The sequence below is a fragment of the Pelmatolapia mariae genome, linkage group LG14 (assembly GCF_036321145.2).
Source record: "Pelmatolapia mariae isolate MD_Pm_ZW linkage group LG14, Pm_UMD_F_2, whole genome shotgun sequence".
Lineage (NCBI taxonomy): Eukaryota > Metazoa > Chordata > Actinopteri > Cichliformes > Cichlidae > Pelmatolapia > Pelmatolapia mariae.
In genome coordinates, this window is record NC_086239.1 from 9,446,081 (window position 1) to 9,453,970 (window position 7,890).

Consider the following 7,890-nt stretch of genomic DNA (forward strand, 5'->3'; position numbering starts at 1 on the left):
AGAAGATCACTGATGTAAGTTGGAGCTACGCCATGCAGGGCCCTATAGGTCATGATTATAATCTTAAAATGGACTCTGAACTTGAATCAGCAGGGGAGTGGCATGGGAGTATTTGGGATACTTTGTCAGAAGCCTAGCAGCAGCATTTTGAACACCCTGCAGTCGTTCCAGGGAGGCATTACTTAAGCAAATAAACTAGGAATTACAATAATCTAAGCGAGATGAAACAAAAGCATGAATAATCATTTCCAATTCGGAGCGTGACACAATGGGACTCAGCTTAGCAATATTTCTTAAATGGTAAAAACAAGCGCGAACCAAAGATTTAACGTGTGCGTCCAGCATAAGAGCTGGGTCAGATGTAACACCAAGGTTACTAATGGAGGGTTTAATATAAGAAGCAAGAGGGCCTAGATTTTTAACCACGAGGGGAACAAATTTCTCAGGAGCAAAGACTTCAGTTTTATCAGCATTTAGCTGAAGATAATTATCTGCCATCCAATCTCTAATGGAATCTAAGCAGGACTGCAAGATTTGAAGCTTAGAAACATCAGGTGGCCTAAAAGTCCTTGGGTGTCTCCACAGAGCATGCCACTAAAGGCAGGTATTACCAGCATGAAGCAAAGTGCACTTACCATCAGAAATCTGCACATCTGTCACAAAGCGCTCCTTGCGGGGAAATTTGTGTGGTTTGGCAGCCAGATCTGCAATGGCCCTCATCATTTCATTCCAGAGAGTGGCCACCTTGTCGGGACGCTCCAGACCCCGAACAGCATCTGATGGTACGGTGAGGACGATGTTTTCAAACTCCAACTCTGCCCAGGAGCCGTGCGCAGCAATGACCACTCAGCTGCAGTTGTTACACCTGAAAAGAGTAAAGAGAGGAGTGGATCTATTAAAATGCTTTGAATCATTGCAGTTTAAAAATATATAAAATCTTCTGTAACACCTGGTCCTTTAATTTTTTTCAGCGTTACATATGCATTTGATTACACCATTCAAACAGCCTTTAAAGTTTTTAACCAGACTTTTGTGTAAAAAGCTGAAGGCTTTGAATAATAACAATTAAGCAAAACTTGTGGACTGTTTTAGACGAGAGGGTTAAGCTGTTAACTAGATTTTTGTTTCCTTTCCTTTACTTAACTTTAAGTGAAGTTGCTTCACCTGCATCGTCCATTGAAAACACTTGGGATCAGAATGAAGGTGATCCGAGTGAATAAGACTAGTACTTATTAGATATCTTCCATTAACTCCATGGACATAAAGTACACAGCACTGTTATAAACTACAAGCTCACCAGACTTATAATATGGAGCAGTTACAGCTTTCTGCACTATGATCTCCAACCCCTTCACTTTTGTGTTTGGTGGAGCCACCAGATAGATGAGTCCCCCCCACAGGTTGGACACAAGCATTATTCTGCCCCTCTGTTGTTGCTTTATTGAGTTTCTTTGGCTGGCGCATTTCTCAGGTTTCCCAATAGTGGGCAGTATTACCCCTTCAGTTTGTGGCTTCTTCTTTAGTTATTTTGTGTGCACTACACTGCCCCCTTTGGTGATGTGTTATAAGCAGCAGGAGAAGTTCACGCAGGCAGTGTGGGAAAATGCCTGGAGCAGGAAACAAGCTGCACAACTTTAAGCCCAGTTTACATCGTTGGGGAGTTTGTTGAGCCATAATCTGTAAGTAATCAATGTGTAGCTTTATTTTCTGTAAGATTTGTTACTTTCCTGTTACTTAAAAGGGTATTTGAACGTATAAGGAAAGATGTTTATGGTGAATGTAAAGCATAAGAAAAGCTATGTTGCTAACTTCTGTTTTTGGTTACAAAATATGTCGATACTGATGCTTACGTATTATTTTACTGTATGTTCACTATGGAAGAAATATAGTGTCATCACAGTCTTACAAATTAAAAGAGGAAAAAATGGTCTTCAGTTAAAGACACAAAGACAAATCTTCTCGAATCATATCTGTTATTAATCTCTGTCTCTCTTCCACAGCATGTCTTTATCCTGTTTTCCTTCTTTCACCCCAACCGGTCACAGCAGATGGCCGCCCCTCCCTGAGCCTGGTTCTGCCGGAGGTTTCTTCCTGTTAAAAGGGAGTTTTTCCTTCCCACTGTCGCCAAAGTGCTTGTTCATAGGGGGTCATATGATATGATTGTTGGGTTTTTCTCTGTATTTAATATTGTGCTATCTACTGTACAATATAAAGCGCCTTGAGGCGACTTTTGTTGTGATTTGGCGCTATATAAATAAAATTGAATTGAATTGAATTGAAAGCGATGTGTCCTGTCGTTCCTGGAACCATCTCCTGTTATGTTAAGCTCGCTGCATAGGGTGAATAGCCATACATTCACCTGAGAGCAGCAGAAGCATCATCTCTGATGTAACAGGAAACTGCTCATGAACATGTGGTGGTCTCTTCAGCTCATCCTTGTCATGTAAGTCATCAGTTTGACAGCCTATCTGAATCTGTAGATGAAATGGAAAATGTATTATTGCGTTGTAAGTACTTTGTAGATGCACATTGCAAATACTGCATTAAATTAAGTGACTGAATGACTACAACCGACTAATTGATTGCAGATATCCAGCTATCACAAAGAAATTTTCTTCACTTGATTTCAGGGCTTTGACAAAACAGACCCCTGTGCATTCAGGAATCTGGTGGTGTGCAAAGCAGTTCATATATGCTGTGAAAATTGTCTCTTGTGGTGTGCTATTAAAAAGTATGGACAGGTTTAACATTGTTCCTACAGTATAGATGACTGGGACATGTTCTTGGAGTGAGTTGAACTAATACAGGCAGTGAACAGAGGGCACAGTTCTGTGTGGGACGTTCTATTGGCTGAAGGGCTGATGCTGAAACAGATGTTCAGAGATGTGACTGAATTTCCTGTGTCAGTATCGTCCAATCATGTAAGAGATTTCAAGGATGGGTTGAGCTGTTACTCCAAACTACAGAGATTAGAGGACAAAAAAAGGAAAAAATGAGGTGGGGCTGGTCCTTTAGATTGACTGAGCCTTTGCTGCAAACAGGCAGAACCTAAGGGGCTGTTATGGCACACCATGCAGCACAACACAACATAACTCAACACCACTCCAAAAAGCTTCTAAACAGAGCTTCACCTGTTCATGCAAACCTTACTTGAGGTTTTCATGAACATGTAGTGTCATCAGAAGGAGAAAGAACTTTAAATTCCACAATTTTTTGGGTTTCACCTTCCACTCCTTGTTGATAATCTCAGTTGGCATCACCATGTAGGCACTCATACCAGGAGAGAGGTAGAGACCAGTGTTGATCCACTCTTCCCCATCTAACACACACACACAAATTTGAAAAAAAAAAAGTGTCACTGGGCGTCAATCTCTGAGAGAGAGAGATTTGTGGAGGAGAATCCATTTCTGTGTCATGTGGGAAGATCGGAAGTGCGGGATTTCACTAGTGGACACTACCTGTTACTACATACTTAGTAGACAGAAACTGTGGGTTTTGTCTTGCTTGAAGATTTTGTAAGCAAGAGAAATCACTTGAACTGTAAATAAACTCCCTGAATCTGACCCACTGAGTTCTGTGTTTGACTGTGTCTTGCACACTGGTTATGACATACCCACAGTTGACATATTTGTCCACAAACATGAAATCTGACCTTCTGTGTTAACATTGATCTTGAGCCTGTGGTTATAGACGTTTGGCATCAGTGGATTATCCTTGATGAGGTAGGGCAGGAGGGCCTCAGGATTTAGGCAAAACTCATATACAGGTGATCCCACACTGAGGAGTAGATGGTCTTTTGGTGTATTTGCAGGGCAGCTGTCACTCACCTTGAAAAAAGAAGACATTAGTGTAACATCTTAGTGGTTAACAGCTGCCATACAGTGAGACAGTGGCACTAGCCTGTGTTGTTCAAATGTTTTTTCTCTACTCACCTGTGGCAGGCCTGACCTCTTCAACATGTCAGTGAGTGCAGCCAACACTTGAGTGTAATAGAAGCAGCCATGTGCCTTTGTGCGCAAGTAAGCATCACAGTCACTGCGCAGCTTTTTAAGACATCCCTCCTCATGCTTGCTAAGTTCTACACCTGTAGTCACATGGGCAACGAAGCGGTGTAGAAGGTGGCAGAAGTGGTAAGTATCTTTAATCGGCCAGCTGGGTACAAGAGCTTTGTATGTTTCTGCACTGACGGTTTCTCCTAACAGGCTCAATCCCATTTGGTTCAGGATCTTGTTCCCTGAAAGAAAGTAAAGCCAGTCTGACTTAATATACTGAGATATATGGTTGGAAATGTTGTGACTTTGTTTTTTCCACTAATGAGAAAATTCCTTTTTTGATCCTTGACTTATCACAAGATATTACACCTTATAATGTATGAGTCTGTTACAGCACACATGGACAATTAGGTGGAAAATAAAAACCCTACCAGTATTTCTACTCTGTATATTGTGAAACCCTTGTAGTGCATGTTCATACCTGAGAAATCTGTTAGTACATTTTGCCCAGCATGTGTCTGCGCCCAGTACCAGGCATGTCCTCCAATCAGCAGGCCTCCTCCCTCTGCCACAAAGTTTTGGATTTCCTCCAAATGCTCAGTGATATACGCTGTACACACAAACACGCTGAGGCCTTTCCTGAAGTTTGTCTTCTCACACTTCAGCCCAGACTCACTGAGAACTTTGAGTGCAGGATTCACCATGACACCAACAACCCCTCTGCGCCCTTCATCCAACCAGTGAATGGCGTTTCCCAAAAATGGAGCCATGCTCTAAAATAAAAGAAGGAAAGCAGCAGCAAAGGCAGTCATGTATACAGGTCCTTCTCAAAAAATTAGCATATTGTGATAAAGTTCATTATTTCTTGTAATGTACTGATAAACATTAGACTTTCATATGTTTTAGATTCATTACACACAACTGAAGTAGTTCAAGCCTTTCATTGTTTTAATATTAATGATTTTGGCATACATAACTCATGAAAACCCAAAATTCCTGTCTCAAAAAATTAGCATATCATGAAAAGGTTCTCTAAATGAGCTATTAACCTAACCATCTGAATCAACGAATTAACTCTAAACACCTGCAAAAGATTCCTGAGGCTTTTAAAAACTCCCAGCCTGGTTCATTACTCAAAACCGCAATCATAGGTAAGACTGCCGACCTGACTGCATCATTGACACCCTCAAGCAAGAGGGTAAGACACAGAAAGAAATTTCTGAACGAATAGGCTGTTCCCAGAGTGCTGTATCAAGGCACCTCAGTGGGAAGTCTGTGGGAAGGAAAAAGTGTGGCAGAAAACGCTGCACAACGAGAAGAGGTGACTGGACCCTGAGGAAGATTGTGGAGAAGAACCGATTCCAGACCTTGGGGGACCTGCAGAAGCAGTGGACTGAGTCTGGAGTAGAAACATCCAGAGCCACCGTGTACAGGCGTGTGCAGGAAATGGGCTACAGGTGCCGCATTCCCCAGGTCAAGCCACTTTTGAACCAGAAACAGCGGCAGAAGCTCCTGACCTGGGCTACAGAGAAGCAGCACTGGACTGTTGCTCAGTGGTCCAAAGTACTTTTTTCGGATGAAAGCAACTTTTGCATGTCATTCGGAAATCAAGGTGCCAGAGTCTGGAGGAAGACTGGGGAGAGGGAAATGCCAAAATGCCTGAAGTCCAGTGTCAAGTACCCACAGTCAGTGATGGTCTGGGGTGCTATGTCAGCTGCTGGTGTTGGTCCACTGTGTTTTATCAAGGGCAGGGTCAATGCAGCTAGCTATCTGGAGATTTTGGAGCACTTCATGCTTCCATCTGCTGAAAAGCTTTATGGAGATGAAGATTTCATTTTTCAGCACGACCTGGCACCTGCTCACAGTGCCAAAACCACTGTAAATGGTTTACTGACCATGGTATTACTGTGCTCAATTGGCCTGCCAACTCTCCTGACCTGAACCCCATAGAGAATCTGTGGGATATTGTGAAGAGAAAGTTGAGAGACGCAAGTCCCAACACTCTGGATGAGCTTAAGGCTTCTATCGAAGCATCCTGGGCCTCCATAACACCTCAGCAGTGCCACAGGCTGATTGCCTCCATGCCACGCCGCATTGAAGCAGTCATTTCTGCAAAAGGATTCCCGACCAAGTATTGAGTGCATAACTGAACATAATTATTTGAAGGTTGACTTTTTTTGTATTAAAAACACTTTTCTTTTATTGGTCTGATGAAATATGCTAATTTTTTGAGACAGGAATTTTGGGTTTTCATGAGTTATGTATGCCAAAATCATCAATATTAAAACAATGAAAGGCTTGAACTACTTCAGTTTTGTGTAATGAATCTAAAATATATGACAGTCTAATGTTTATCAGTACATTACAGGAAATAATGAACTTTATCACAATATGCTAATTTTTTGAGAAGGACCTGTATATCGCGTATATATCAAAGACAAGTCCAATCAACACACATTTCACTTTAAATCATCCTGAGGTCTAATACCTAACCCTCTAAAGATTTTGACTTTGAAATTTTATGACTAACATTTAATGTTGACTCCACCTCAACTCCAAGATATCCTTCATGTGTAACCACAATGACCCGTCCTCGCCCATAGTAGGCTCCTGCCAGGAATGGTTGGCCATCTTCGGTAGTGCCGATGGGAAAGGCTAGTGGGCTGTGGACTAGAACCTCAGAAAATAAACAATCAGATGGGAGGTTGAACTCTGGAACCCCCTGGAGTAAGAACTCCAAGTCATCCTTGAAATCCCTGCCTGTCCTGTATTTGAAAAGTGGAATAGGAAAGTGACATGCGCAGAATTAAAGTGATTTAAGAATAACTGTACACATTTCTTCATATAAAAAAATCAGCAGTTTGTAAATTAACAATCACAAATTTAACTTAAGGAAGACTGTTACAATTAGAGAAAAACTGTTTTCAAATTAAAAATTATTATTTAAAAAAGTTGAACTTTTGTAAATCTGCAGTAAAACAGAGCTATATTAAACACTCATGCTAACGACATCCAGGAGGACGGGATCTGAGGGTAGACAGGCAGGTTCTCCACCATAACGCTCAGTGAAGTAGATTCCTGCCACTCCCGACACTTTATTCCCATCAAACTGATGCAGTGTGTTCTCTTTGGGGTGATCTGCAGCCCAATGCCACGCCTGCCCAGCTATCAGCACCCTTCCTCCAGCTTTCAGAAACGCCACCAGCTCTGTTGGGTCTAAGCCCACGCTGTAGGCATCGGTCACATAAACATCAACTCCCAGGTTGTCAGTGAAGGCTCCCATAACCTTTGTTTGGAAGACAGATTTTTTGGAGGCTATCAGCAACTGCAATGACTTTTCTCTGCACCCCTACACAGAGGTTATCAGATCCATCACCTCTCAACCAGGTCAGAGCATTTTCTACCAGAGCAGGAAAGGCTGTCAAGTAGCCCTCATGACCCAGGACCACAATCCTTCCACTGCCGTACAGAGAGGCAGCCATCAGCACCTGACCTCGGCTGTTTATCGCTAAAGGAAAGGCATGGTCTCCAATCAGCACCAGGTCCCTGTAGGTCCAGCTCCTTCAGGCCTCTCATCAGGGAGGTGTAGGCCTCTTCATGTTGGTTTTTGAATGATCGGTTAGATGACATAGTTTAGAGGATTTATACTCTGTAGAGTAATGAAGGAGGTGGAGGTTAGGATGCAGAAAGAGGAAGTTGTTACCACATCAGGTTTAATAGATTTTCTTACATATATGTATGCTAAGCTAAGTTGATGGAATAAAAAGGCTCACTAACCATAACCATTGTGTTAAACATCAAGACACACAGCAAACTGTCAAATAGCAGCTGGTGAGAAAATAAAAAGCTGTTCTCCACTGATCTCATTACAACCAAACACAGCTTAAAAACACGGAAG

The 7,890-nt window shown here is 42.1% G+C and overlaps 1 pseudogene; it reads right to left on the reverse strand.

The window, feature by feature from the left end:
• Positions 1-571: 571 nt before the first annotated feature.
• LOC134641616 (TRPM8 channel-associated factor homolog) lies at positions 572-7,622 on the reverse strand (annotated as a pseudogene).
• Positions 7,623-7,890: the final 268 nt, after the last annotated feature.